Below are 14,497 nucleotides of genomic sequence, written 5' to 3' on the forward strand. Positions count from 1 at the left end.
GCAGTCATAAACACGCAAAAAAAAACGCATTGCGAAAAAAAAATTTCCGCGCGCGCGCGCGCCTTTTTATTTTTGGCGTTTGATTTTCCCGCCTCTCGCCTCCTCGCTTCTTTTGATCGGTGACGTCAAGAATCATGAAATTTAGAAGCTTTGTAGGCGACATCTCTATAACATTTAATTACGGCAATCCTAAAACATGTTTTTTAACGCAATTGCGAACGCACTACGGCCCTTCTTTTTGAAATACCAAAAATCGGGAGTTCGTTGTGGTGCCGTCTCCTGGATTTGTATCCTCCAACGGAAAACAGGCGACACCGCTCAAAACCGGTCCGCCGGAACGCCGCCGCTCGCTCCTTTCCCCCTCGTTTTGGGTCGCCATGGCAACAGCAGGGAGTGGTGAAAGAAAGGGGACTCTCAGGTCTCCGCAATTTTTGACGTCAAGGCACCGGCGCCGATCGCGCGGGAACTTCGAATTCGGCATTTGGAAATTGTTTTTTTTATTTCACGAATACTGAATTCCCAAATTTCAAATTTTGAGGGTAATGTCCCGGCATCGTTTTCAATCGTTTCGGATAATAAAAAAAAATATGATTTTGATGTGTCAGTGCCTCTTTAAAACCTAATCAAGTTTAAAACATCCAGAGAATTTACATTAGTTTTATATATGGTCGATACCTCGGAAATAAATGTTAGCATAAATATAATTGGCTATTATGTGAACTGGGTACCTACACATTTTCCGAAGAAAAAGACCTTCATGGTTTGTTATTTTTGCGTATTCTTTTAAATGGCAAAGTGCCATGCCCAAGGCAAGATCTCGTCGTGAGCTTTTGTGTGCCGAATTATTATGGCGAGTGAAACTGTCCTCTGTTGGTAAGTGCTTCAAGCTCTCGCCCATCACATGAATGAGACTCATTTTATAGTGTTTCACTGTCTGTGACTGATATGTTTATGACCTTGAATAATTTAAGAAAACCTAGTGATGTTGAAGCTGCCATAAAATGTGTGGAAGTTCAATTTGTAATTTATATTTATAAGCGTACTGTTAGAATGTTAAGTGTGTTTCTCTGTCCGTGTTGTAATGTATGTGCTGTGACAGACAATATCAGCTGACACAGTCCTTCACACTTCTTTGGCATGCCCGTCTGTTTTGACAGAGCTTTGGTGCAAACCAGGAATTGAATGCAAAGTGGAGGTCCCAGACTTCAAACTATTTGACAAAACTGGAGATAATAGAGCTTGTCGGGAGTGCATACGCAGAAAAAACCCAGGTCGGATGTTTCAGCTCATATTGCCCACAGTGCTACCACCAGAATGGCATGTTGTTGCTGGTGGAATAGTGAACAAATGTGATTGTTTTTTTCACTATTTTACTATTTCACTGCAGTGTCCTGAGAACACTTCGTGCTTTACCCATGGCGACCCAGGGGGCGGTTCTTGTGGCTCAGGTCCACCGTTGTTTGACTCGCCCTTTACGTCGCCTTCTTCAGCTTCAGGTTCCGGCTGCCCCGCAGCGATGCAAACGTTGTGCAGAACTGCACAGGCTGCAATGATGGTGGCAGCGGTCTGCGGTGGGTGGTACAGGGTCCGGTGCTTGTAGAGGGAACGAAACCTGTTCTTCAACAGGCCGATGCAGCCCTACACCGCAGACCGCAGGGAGGAGTGGGCCACATTGAAACTCGCTTCCCAAGAGTACGGATGGAGCGTGCCGGGGACTGGCGTAATGAGCCACGGGGCAAGGATATAGCCACTGTCTCCTGCATGCCCAACAAGCATGCGTGACATCAGACATCCAAATAAATGAAGCGTGGTCAGATGAACCTTGGCCACCAGTCCCAAATGCATATATCAGGGGTGGCCAAACTACGGCTCGTGAGCTGCATGCCGCTCATCGCGGGTTTAAGTGCGGCTCTCGGCTTTCGGGTGAGTGTGCCCTCTTTCATTCCTGTGTTCCAAAGACGAAAAGAGTTCTAAAATTTAAGAAAAAGCTCACAGACCTCGCAGCCTTGTACTGCACCACGTATATACAGCTGGAGAGCTCTTTGACACATTTGTGTGTACAGTGACACTCTTTATCTTATTCTTCTAGAAAGAATTGCGAACCCTAAACGTATAACGGGCGCCAGGGGCAGTGGCTGGCTAGCAAACCAGCCGAAGCATTCATTTTTGCTGAGCGGTTAAAGTAACGTTCTGCTGCTTTTTGTTATTTGTTGTAGTCAACAACTATACTTGTCCCCTTTGGAAAGCTGGTCCCTCCATATCGTGTTTTTTAAGTGCCCCCCCCCCCCCTTTTTTTCTCTTTTCCTGCGGCTCTTTGAACTTTTGTTGTTTTGTCTGCGGCTCTAACCCCATGTCCCTCTGGCCATTCTTGGCATATATTCTCTAGAGAATACACATCTTGCAGGCAGGGATGTGAAGCGGACCAATCTTCAGAATGTTTCCTTCTTCGCCCGCACAACCAGATACCTCCATCAACCTGAACCAGACATGAACCACGCTAACACTTGCATAGACTGCAGTAGTCCAATTATGGGACAAATATTATTTTGCAATATTAAGGAAGCTTTTTACCTCAATTTTATGACATATAACTTGGTAAATGTCCTTCTCATCGGGCATATAAGGAGCTGACCGCGGTGAGTTCTAAAAGACTCCTAGCAAGTGATAAATTTTCGACCTTTTCGACGAAATTGTGTTATCTGCAGAGCCACTTGGAATGTTATGTTTTACCTGCGTGGGATCATAAACCGGTGTATATCCCATCTTATAAGAACAAAATATGTATTTTTTTTCAGTTTGTCTTGTAAAAATCAGGAAAACAATACTGCATTGTTTTGGGCAATAGCTCATTTACTTAGATAATTAGAAATATGAAGAGTCGTACAGATGTGTAAGGTACAGTTTGGTCACTATTTGTTCACATACATCCTTGTTGGTTGTTTTGGTAATTATTGCATAAGACAGAAGACCCAACTGACAAAGAGTGCCGCGGCCTCACCATTCACCCCACTGTCATGTGCAGTTGTGAAATGTTAGTTTATTTTGCTGCCCAGCGGGAATTGACCAGGCTGAAGGAGGCCACTTTCTATTGCCCTTCAAAGCAGACATGTACAAATTACTCAAAAAAGGTAGTTAAGTTACTGAGCATCGACGCAAAAAGTAGTTGAAGTAGAGTAGAAATTACGCATTTGTAATAATAATTGAGTAAACTACTAACTACAGTAAAAAAGCAGCGAATTACTTAGAAGTTACTTTCGAAGTTACTTTTTATGTTTTTGTGGCAGCAAAATGAACAGAACTTTTGATCAGTGAAAAACCCTGCGAGCCGAAAATAAATGCAGTCATTTTATGACTTCCAAAATAGTTTATTCGCTCGCCGAAGCAATTGTCTTTCAAAGTTGTTATCGGAGAGTTTTCCTCTTTTTCTTCTAATAACGTCCTCGGTCAAGCTAAAAAGACGTTCCACCGTGGCGCTGGATGCAAAGGCAGCGTCGAATTTCAGAAGCAGGCTGTGCAGGGTCGGGTAAGCGAGTGTAGGCATCTTTGGTGTCCGTGACGACGTTGACGTGTTCTGACGTTGACAGAATTGCAAATTGAATCGAGTAACGCTCACAAATTATAGATCATTACCATTCTGATGGAAGACTTGCAACCCGAATGTAATTATTATGACTGCACGGCCTTCAATAAAATGTACAAAAAAAAGCAAACGACAGTTTTCGGCAGTACACATGAACACGAGAAGTCTAAAAAATAAGGTCGATACAGTTGAAGCTCTCTTACATTCTGTAAATGCAAAATTTGATGCAATTATATTTACTGAAACCTGGTTAACGAGTATTGACTCACCACCTAAGTTTCATAGTTATAAATGCGAAAGTCTGGTCAGACAAGAAAAAAGAGGTGGAGGCGTAGCAATCTATATCAAGGACAATCTACGGTACCAAATAATTGACGAATTCACGAGGATTGATGAAAACATTGAAAGCTTAGTTATCAAAATATCGAACACAGTAGTTGTTGCTTTATACAGACCGCCTTCGGGCAATATTGCTGAATTCATGAATACGCTTGATAATATATTGTGTGTTCTAGGATCAACTTCAGCGCCTCTCGTGATTCTGGGAGATATAAATATAGACACCATTTCCGATAATTCACAAGCAAAAGAATTCAGAGATTTTCTTAATGAGCATGCCTGTAATATTGTGATATCGCTGCCAACAAGGGTGACCTTAAATACTGCCACCTCTCTCGATGTATGCATCACAAACTTAAATAAAAATGATGTTATAGCTGGGGTTTTAGTACAAGACATAAGCGATCATCTTCCGATTTTTTGCTTGGGATCTACTCCTGAAATGGCTCGTGTAAAAGACTCGAAAACGTTTTGGCATCGTACAATAAGCGAAGATACCCTGAGCAAATTTAGTTCCCTTATAGAACAGGAAACCTGGGATGACGTTTACTCTGAAAACAACGCTACAGTAGCTTATCAAAACTTTCTAGTAAAATTTAAAAACTGCTATGATACAGCTTTTCCTCTGAAGGAAACAAAAGTAAGAAATAAAAAGATAAGAAAACCGTGGGTGACTGCTGACCTGCTGAAAAGAATAAAAGATAAGGATAGGAAGTTTCACGCTTTTATTAGGCATCGTGACCTAAGCATGCTCGCTGAGTTTAAAAAGATAAGAAATAAATTAAACTCGGACCTAAAAAAGGCGAAGTGCGAATATTATCAAAATAAATTCGAACGCAATCACGATGACCATAGAAAAATATGGGACACAGTAAACGATCTCACTAATAGAAAGCAAGCAACCAACCACGTGGAGCATATCCTAATAGATAATCAAAGTGTATCTGGTGAAGCACTTGCCGAAAAAATAAATCAGCACTTTGTTGATATCGGCAAGTACGCTGAACAACACGACTACATAGCTGAATACACAACGACCGTTAATCCGTCTGCATCTATAATGCTAGCTCCGACAACGACAAGGGAAGTTAATAAAATAATTGACAGCTTAAAAAATAATGTTGCCGCCGGTGATGACGAAATAAAGGCACTGCCGATTAAATATAAAGCAGCTCTGCTGAGTTCATTACTATCCGACGTTATAAACAAGATGCTTGTGAGTGGTGACTTTCCTGACGAACTAAAATTAGCGAAAGTTATTCCTGTATACAAGGGAGGTGGAGCAACAGATATTCATAATTACAGACCAATTTTTCTTCTGCCAATATTCTCAAAAATTTATGAACGCGTGATCAATGATAGATTAACTAGCTTTTTTCTGAAGTATGACATAATAACGAAAGAGCAATATGGCTTTCAGAAACATAAATCAACCGAGCAAGCACTCCTAGACATTAAGGACAAAATTGTAGAAAACATTGAAAACAAACAGCTCACGCTTGGTTTGTTTTTAGATTTTAAAAAAGCATTCGATACTGTTCAACATGATATCCTGCTAAAAAAACTTGAGAGATACGGTATAAGAGGAATAGCGCTAAAACTAATAGAATCTTATCTACAAAATCGTCAGCAGTACGTCTCTATTAACAACATAGCATCTAGTAAATTGAGAATACAGCACGGCGTTCCTCAAGGTTCCATTCTCGGTCCTTTATTATTTCTAGCTTACGTGAATGACATAACGATAATACCAGGCTCCCCTGAGTTAGTAATGTATGCTGATGACACAAATGTCTTTTTTACTGGTGTGACTAAAGAATACCTAGAAAATGCTTACAATGCTTACCTCATTAATTTATCGAATTGGTTACGAGTAAATAGATTGAAGCTAAACACAAGTAAGACAAAATACATAATCTTCAAACCTGTTAGTAAGCGAGACAACAGCTCTATTAACATTATATTTGAAAACACCGTTATAGAACAAGTTGCAGAGCAAAAGTTCTTGGGGGTCTGGTTTAGCGAAGAGCTCACGTGGTCCACCCATGTAAATAGAATGAAGGCAGAGCTGTCTCGAGTTGTTGGTATTATATATAAAATGCAAAATTTGATACCCACTTGGTTTAAAATGACGTTGTATTATTCTCTCTTTTATTCTAAGATCAGTTATGGTTTGTTGGTTTGGGGTACAACCACTGCATCTAACTACAACAAACTAATCATCCTTCAGAAAAAAATTCTTCGTATTTGCGAAAATTACAGAGGTAATGTCAGAAATTTGAGCACTCCACCACTTTTTGTTAAATATAATATATTGAAGGCAGACCAGATATATCACTTCGAATTATTTCAATGGATCTACAAAAACAACCTCTATTTGACACAGACACCTCCTTCTAGTGCCTACACATTACGAGACCCGAAACGTAGAATCCCAAGCATACGAACAAATTATGGCAGGCAAAGTTTATCGTACATGAGTACTAAATTATTAAATTCCCCTGGCATTGCTGTTAATTTTACTTCCCCTTTTCCAAAGTTCAAAAGAGACTGCAGACGAGCTCTGGTTTGCAGTGATATCGCATTTTCATCTATTTAAGGCATGCATATCTATTTATATTTATTTTCAATAAAACGTAACGTACTACGAAACTTCGGAATTCTCAATTTTGGCTTTGTAGCCTGATTTTTGGTTTTGATTTAGCTTGTTTCCGCTTTCTCTTATAAGTCCTTGTTTATAAATGTTTAGTGGATATGTAAAAAAACGGTGTCTATTTTTGTCTTTATCTTTATTTTTATTTTATTTGACTTCTGGGTTATGATAAGCATATCGCCCCGCATTGTTCAAGCAGTGCCGCTTGTGTAGTTGTTTGAGCTGAGTCATTGTATTTCATGTGCTTTCAGATATTTCTGTAATAATTGTTTCGATTTGTTTTTATGACGATGGCTGTCTTGTTATTTATTATCACTATGACTTCTTTGAAATGCTATTTCCGCTGTATGAACTGCAGGGGGCAGAGGCGCTGTCAGGCATCATGCCTTTATCTCTGCCCCCTCTGCGGATTGAAATCCGCAAAACCAATAAAGAAAGAAAAAAAAAAAAAAAAAAACATGTGAGTCTTGCTTCGGCTAGAGGGTCTATCATAACAAACTCTCCTCTTTTTTTCTTTTTTTCTTCGGAAAGTTGAGATTGTTATGACTGACCCCTGTTTATTCTCACGACGTTCGGAGATTTCGCCGAGCGAGTGCACCTGACCGTCAAGGGATAAAGTCTCGCGCCACGACGATGAGATCATCCGGACGACTGCGCGTCTCGTTGCAATGTTATAGCTACGCCACTTTAAAAAAAAAAAATTGTTTTTTGCCGTTGACGTTGGGTCCAACTAAAGGATCTCCCAAGGGTGACTCGAAATCCTTGCCTGCGACTACGGTATCCTGACGCGCCTGACAAGTAAAACGTTTTCAACAAAGAGGAGGTCTCCCTGGCGTGGAAGGTCGGAAGGACGCGAAGGATTACGTGAACGAGCATCAGCGCTCGTACAGTTGCAGCTGGAAGCGGGAACCTGCTCCCATGAACGGATTATCCCTGTCTGCGTTTATGCGCGGGGGAGTCCGGATTGCAAGGGAGGCTGTGCTGACGACAAGGCAACCATGAGAACAGGCGCCCAGCCGCGAGTTCATGCCAGTGGCACACCATGAAACAAACAACCACCCTCGGAGTGTCCCCGTCTTTCACGTTTGCAGCTGGAAACGCGGCGCTTGCGTGCATTACCGGATTAGGCCGACACCCGACCAAGGCTCGTCAAGCATCTCTGACTGCGTTCGTGCGCGCCGGTGTTATGTTTTGGCTGCTCGTCGTCGCCACCTTGGCCCAAGGACGCCTGTGATGCAGTTTCTAGGGCTGCCGAGTGTAAGTGCGTGGGAACGGATTGTGAAGGGGCCCCTTGTTCGTGAATACCACTTAATCTGCCAGCTTCTTATTTATTTCTGCACTCAAACTTTTGTGATGAAAAAAAAAAATAGGATGAAATTTCGAAAGTAGTTAGTAATTTGAGTAGAAGTTACCTGTAAAACATAGTTAAATTAAACTACTAATCACCCAAATAGAGTTGTAATTGAAAGTTACCAAGTTACTCGGAAAAGTAGTTAAACTACAGTAGTTTGAGTAGAGTAGTTGAACTACGTCCAAGTCTGCTTCAAAGGGATGACCGCTTCCAGACATAGCTGTCATGGGCCCCACCAGGAAAGCTGGGTCTATGTAGATTATGCGGGCCCTAGTGTCGCACACCTCCAGAAAACAGCAACACAAGTTTGTCACATCATTCACGTGGAATTCCAACACACTACTGTAATTAATAAAGAATCAGCAATGCATGGCCAAGCCTTTAAATATGGTTAATTTTGTTTTTCGCCTCTTCTTCTGCTTTGTACTGGGGCCCTCTTTCAACACCTTGTGACAAACACGGGAATGTTTGCTAATTCGCGGCGAAGGCCCGTGTGCATCTTTAACGTGCTTGTTGAAGAACGAGTACTCCCTGAAACGTTTCCCAATTTTCTGTTCATTTTACTTCTTTGCGTTGGTGCGTGCGTGCGTGCGTGCGTGCGTGCGTGGGAGAAGTTTTATTGACATTGAAGGTTTTTTTCACTCCATCCCTCGAAAAGCCATGCTTTTCTCGATACGTGGATGTACTGTCAAAAACGACGCAATAGGCTTCCGGAACGCTAGCGGCGTGTGTACTGATAGGTTCCTGGAGCTGCCGAAGTTATATTTGGTGTCAAGATTTATCATTTCTCATATATGACGGTACGTTTTATGTGCAGAAGGAAGAGTTTTCAAACGGCGAACGAGTGTTCAAAAAGGCGTCTAGGGTCGCTAAACTCGTCAGCAAAAATATTCTTTGTGTTATGACATAGTGGGGGGAGGAGCCGAAGAATTGCTGCGATGCTTTTTTTTTCTCACGAACCCGCAGATCCGTTTGTCTTCGCGACGTTCTACGTTGAGGGGACGAAAAATCCCTACGCCTCCAAGCACCGAACAAGAGCAGCACTAGAGAGCGCGCGGAGACGACCGTGGCTCATACGTGTGACGCCACAACAAAGATTATCAGCTGCGACCGTCATGTTTGATGGTCTCTAAAAAGCACGATGGATGCTTGGGAATTGCATTTTAAAATCAACACCGTCGAAGTTGATAGTCTGGTATCGTTCTTATTTCCGCCGATAAAGCAGAATTTACTAAAAAGCGTTCCTGCCGTTCTTTTGATTTATCTTGGCCTTTCGAATCTGGCCAAAGTGTATCCCGACGTGGCTAGGTCACAACCAGCCGACTACCGTTGTCCACTTTCGGGCGAAGTTCGCATCCGGGCAGTTGTCCTCTCCTCGGCGGGATAAAATAATTTTATGGTAGACATTCAAAGATCAGTCAGTTCGGGATTAAGTATGTTTATCAACGGAAATAAGGAAATAAAAGTAATGTCAGGTTGTCAATATTGGCGGTGATGCTTCAAGGACACTAAACTTGACATCGTCGATTTGAACACGCACCATCAAATTTGTCGTTCACAACTGATAATCCTGACTCCATCGTCAAAGGTATCAACTATAAAATGACGTCACTGAACGCGCCCGCACACTATATACGTGCCCTGGCACGAGTCCTTCGCTTGAAAGTCTGTCATGGCCACTCTTGAGTTCATGGAATGCGAGCCGTTTTAGTTCCAGAATCTCTTGAACCGTTATTTCGAAAATTGCAGGCTGTGCTGTTCCTCGTCATTGCTCATTGGAACAGCTCTAAGCAGGGTCGTCGAAACAGGAGGGTGGGGAGGGGGGGGGGTATTTAGCCCCCCCCCCCCCCTCCTCCAGTTGCGTCGAAAAAGGGGGCAAGGCGCATAAGGGTGGAAAGGGGGGGGGGGTATCGCCCCAGCTCCGAACCACCATATCATTTCAGAGAGTTATAATAGAATATTAGGGGAAAGGAATATCCCCCTTCTCCACCACAATCACCTCCTCTCTCTCTCTCTCTCTCTCTCTCCCGAACAATTTCTACGGCCCTTCTTGAGACTCCTATTTGTTTATGCGTGTGTGTGTGTGTGTGTTGGTCGTACCTTAATTCTCTCTTTGGAGCGCAGCTCTTCGGCGCCCGTTTCCGGGTTTCGCGGCGTGTGCGTCGCCGTCGGCGTAACCGGCCCGCTAAATTTAGCGCGAAATTGACGTCACACGACCTCAACACCAATTCCATTCCCAGCTACGTGACTTCAACGCCAATTCACTTCTCCGCTAGATTGTCATGTGATGTCCTTTTCCCTGCTAAATTTAGCGGAAAAACTGAATGGGAGAAGGAGGGGACAAGAGGAAGAGGGGAGGAGGAGGGGCATACCCCCTCTCCGTACCCTCCCTTATTCCTCCTCAAGAGTTGATCTCTAATTTCGCATTACAAAGATTTGTAAACGTCTTTAATTTTTTTTTATTTCCCTTTCTTCAACTTTTTTTCTTGTTATCCCCCGTTTCCCCTCATCTCTCAGGCATTACCGACGTGTCTACACAAACCGCCTGTGGGTGACCCCTGCGGCATTGTTGACAGTGGCGGAAGATGAGCTCCATAAAGCCACCCGCGTACACCGCGCACGGCTCCACAACATCACAAAGTTCAATCTTCGCCTCGATTCCGAAGCGAAGATTTTGGCCTCAAAAAATCCTTCCCAAAGTTGTGAAACGTCACTTTGTCGTCAACAATAACTTCCACAAACGACGATCTTGCGACAAGAAAGTTCAGAGTATTTACCGGCCGCCTAGGTACAATCTTCGCATCATTGACTCTAACGCGGCGTAGGGATGTAGGGACACTCGGGCGAGACGTCATCAGTGCAGTCGTTCAATCGGCTGGCACCACGGTGTTGCTCGCACGCGCTTCGATAGAGCTCGCTAAGACTTTGTGTTTTACATTCTCGCTGGAATTTGAGCACCGAGAGAGCTTGGATGATTGACACCTGGCTCGGCTTGACGTCAGCGTCGCGAGAGTCCAATTAGCGCGCTCCGCAACTTTCGGACCCAAAGTTGTGCTGGACGAGTTTAGCTACCTAGGGCGCATCGGAACGCAAGGAGGAGCACGCGTAAATCAAAGGGCAAAAAAAAAAAAAAAAAAAAAAAAAACTCGCAAGGAACGCGCGATTACACGGCAGCCAAGCACGTGTCGTCATAAGCTGAGGTCGGGGGAAACAAAAGCGCGTGGGCGCGTTTGGGGAGCAAACGAAGGCGGCCATCTTTGACGATCCGGATGAGGAGTGGGATTGTAAAGGGTTTCGTTACGTAGATGGTTTCTTTGTTTTGTTTAAAAAATCTGAGAGTATGCCTGATGCAAACGTCCACAAGTCCGTTTTAGAACTATTAAAAAAAATTCGGAAGGGCGCACGTTTACTAACAAAATCAGAGTGGAGATTTTCTTTTTTTTATTTTAAATTTGAATTGATTGCTAGACACGTCTGCATGGTCTTATCACCCACGTTCGAGGAAGAGTCACCTCCCATGTGATTCGTCGCACTCCGGCTTCGTAAAAAGAAGTATAGCTTCTTCTAGCCGACAAGCCGCCCTCGAGGAGTTGTGTCACCAAGTGGATAACGATAGTCTTGGGCCGGCAGGTAAAACGGCTGACCGCTGCGGGTTTCCCAACATCGATTTTATTGAGCGTTGCGGAGGCCTTCTAAAGGGAGCTATAGGGAGGACCTCGACCAAGGAAAAAACGACCGAGCAGAAGACCACTTGGCATTTCGTACCTTCACAAGATTTAACACCCCTTGAAAAACGTTGTGCTGAGGTACGATGTTCAGTTAGCGTTTTCTAACCCCTGCAATGTTTTTCAACTGCGCCTGAGAGTTGCGAATAAGAAAGGTAATGGCCCCACTTGCTCGGTAAAGCAAGAAACTTAATATGATGACTGCAATGTGGGAATTGTTTTACAGAAATCAACTGTCCCATAAAAAAGCCTATATTGGCCAAACGAGCAAATCTGTTAAACACAAATTGCGGGACCAACGCCCTACGTTAGAGTCAGAAGTGGAAGCGTTGGAGGGGAGGGGGGGGGAGGGGCGAGAGGCATTTACTTTTTTGCGCTAGCTGTGGGTGCTGACCCATTTTCAAAGAGCCAGAGGCCAAATGACAAGAAAGGCAGAGGCCTAATGACAAAGGAAATGCAGAGGCCTAATGACAAAGAAAGGCAGAGGCCTAATGACCTATGCGATTAAAAAAGGGGGTAACAAATACGTCAGCCAGGCGTCGCTGCATGTAAGAAGGAAAGAGATCCTTTTTAGATACATGTAGATTCACCATCCAGTGATGGGATTCTTGTTACTGATTCTCTTTTCCTTAACTTTCAGCTGAGAGTCAGCACCACTCCTTTGTGCACTTCTTCTGCTTTGTCTATGTTTTTTGCGCGCCGTTTGTCACAAGCCTATCAAGCCATTCTACGTCTCATAACGATATTCTTCATTGCACCACGAAGCTTTTTGTGTAGCCTGGCACACAGTTGTAATCATTTAAAAAATGCAACTGAGGGTTCGGTCGTCTTAACGATCGGTTAAATAAAATTGTCAATGGTGTCTATATGCTCTTGCTGTCTTCTTAGTGATCGTTTCGTCCGCTGTAACTTCCAAGGTTTTGGAACAGTTTTACCTGTCTTGGAGCTGCCGCTAGTCAAATTTTGAATATCCGCAATTACATTCAGCAGCAGTTGGTTCAGCTCCTATTTCTGTATCGCTTGCTTTCGTGCAGGATTTAAAGATATTTTTAACGAAGAAAACTAGACGAATTTGCCAAAACGCAAAATTCTGTTTATAAGCTGAGACACAACCAACCTTACATTAACAGCAAGTTTTATGGTTTCAACACTGTATATGAAAATGTGTCTGAACTTTCCACGCACTCCGGACAGCAGCCCCAGAGTCTACGACCGAACAATGAAGACGAATCAATACAGGCAAGCGCTTTCCAATAACGTAAGGCGAGGGGCTGTGGACTGGCTTCCTATAGCATAAATAAACTTTCTTTTCGGTTCACTAATATAAAGAGTGTTTCATCTAAACGTTACGAATAGAACTCGGTCGTTGACTCATGCGATGCTGAGGGGGTAGTACTAACTGAAACGTGGCTTCCCGTGTAGGTTCGAAACAATTAAGTTTTTGAATATGGCAAGCGTTTCAATGTGTATCGGTACGATAGAGGGCAGAGGTGCGGTGGTGGTGTTTTGATTGACGCGGCCGATAACCTTTGTTCGTCTTCTGTAGAAGTCGTAAGCAATTTAAAACTCGTGCGGTTAAATTCTGAGTATGTTACAAAAGGTTTATTTTAGGTGTTTGTTATGGACCACCGTCGTGAAAGGGGTCATTAAAGGATTTCCCTACTTCTTCCTTTTTAGCTTTAATCCTCAACTCAAATGCGAATTGTGAAATCACGTCGTCGTGACATTCATTGGAACCGGTGCGATGACTCCTAGCTTCCACCGTGCTTTTTATGCACACCATAGAACTTGTCATTCCGCAGTGACGATAAGTTCCGTCAGGGCACTCATTGGCCAAGAACGCGAATCGAAATATTCGTCGACGGATACATTGTTGACGAGCGCGTACGTCCGAGTGACGCAGTTCTCGTGTCCAATGCGTGAGCTGGGCTCAGCTGACGTAAGGTTGGTACCGCTGACGCGCTTTGGGAACCGCGGATGTATCATAGTGACAAGGCGGAGAGCTTTCGAAGGAAAGAAGGTACAAAATAGTCCGCTATCTTTTTCAACGTTCTTAACGTAAAGCTGGCTTATGACTTTCTACCCTCTTCCTTTTGGCCAACTAAACGATGTGCGATTAGTAAAGTCCCAATTTAAAATAATTTCTCCCAGCCCGAAATTCGTATCATCGCCCCTTTAAATTAACAAATCAGCTTCAAATAAGCGTCGGGGCACCCTCTAGGGTAAAAACAAACAAAAAACAAGGAACATTCCGAGCAGCCACAGCAGCACGGCCGCTCCTCCTCTCATCAAGGAAGACGCCGTCCAAAGATCCAACGTCTCCCTTTTATATTTTTTTTTGTTCATTTTGTTACTTCATTCTGTTGTTGGGTTCGACTACTCCCTTCTCTGTGACGATGCCGTCTGTGGACATACGTTTGGCGTTTGTTTTGTTACGCGATGGTGTGGTCCGACCGATCAACCAATCAGTTTGTCAGAATGGTGTCACGAGGTATAAAATGGCGAATCAAATAAAAATAATAAATGCAAAGGAGCGCAGCTATGCTCGTTTTGCCCTGGGCGCTTCGTCTTCCAGAGGCGAGCATCGCAGTGCTATGGTGTTTAACCTGTGCCGTCTTCATGACGCCATGAAAGACCCTCTCGAAGCAATTAATTTGCTTTAGCGCATGGGCCTGCTCCTGGCTCCTGGGTTTTCGTGCGTGTCCAGAGTGCGAAGCTGCGAGGACAAGCTGCAAGTCCGTGCTAGATCTGTGGATGGCTACTCCGGGAGGTGCGGTGTGTGGATGACTCGTGAGGTGTCCAAGAGGAAACCGGCCAAAGTTCGGTGCCAGGGCGAGGTCTCGGTATGA

At 43.7% G+C, this 14,497-nt stretch overlaps 1 pseudogene; it reads right to left on the reverse strand.

The window, feature by feature from the left end:
* Positions 1-1,365: 1,365 nt before the first annotated feature.
* On the reverse strand, positions 1,366-8,422 carry LOC115309884 (annotated as a pseudogene).
* Between the last annotated feature and the right edge of the window lie 6,075 nt (positions 8,423-14,497).

The sequence above is a fragment of the Ixodes scapularis genome, unplaced genomic scaffold (genome assembly GCF_016920785.2).
Source record: "Ixodes scapularis isolate PalLabHiFi unplaced genomic scaffold, ASM1692078v2 PGA_scaffold8__174_contigs__length_109621045, whole genome shotgun sequence".
NCBI lineage: Eukaryota > Metazoa > Arthropoda > Arachnida > Ixodida > Ixodidae > Ixodes > Ixodes scapularis.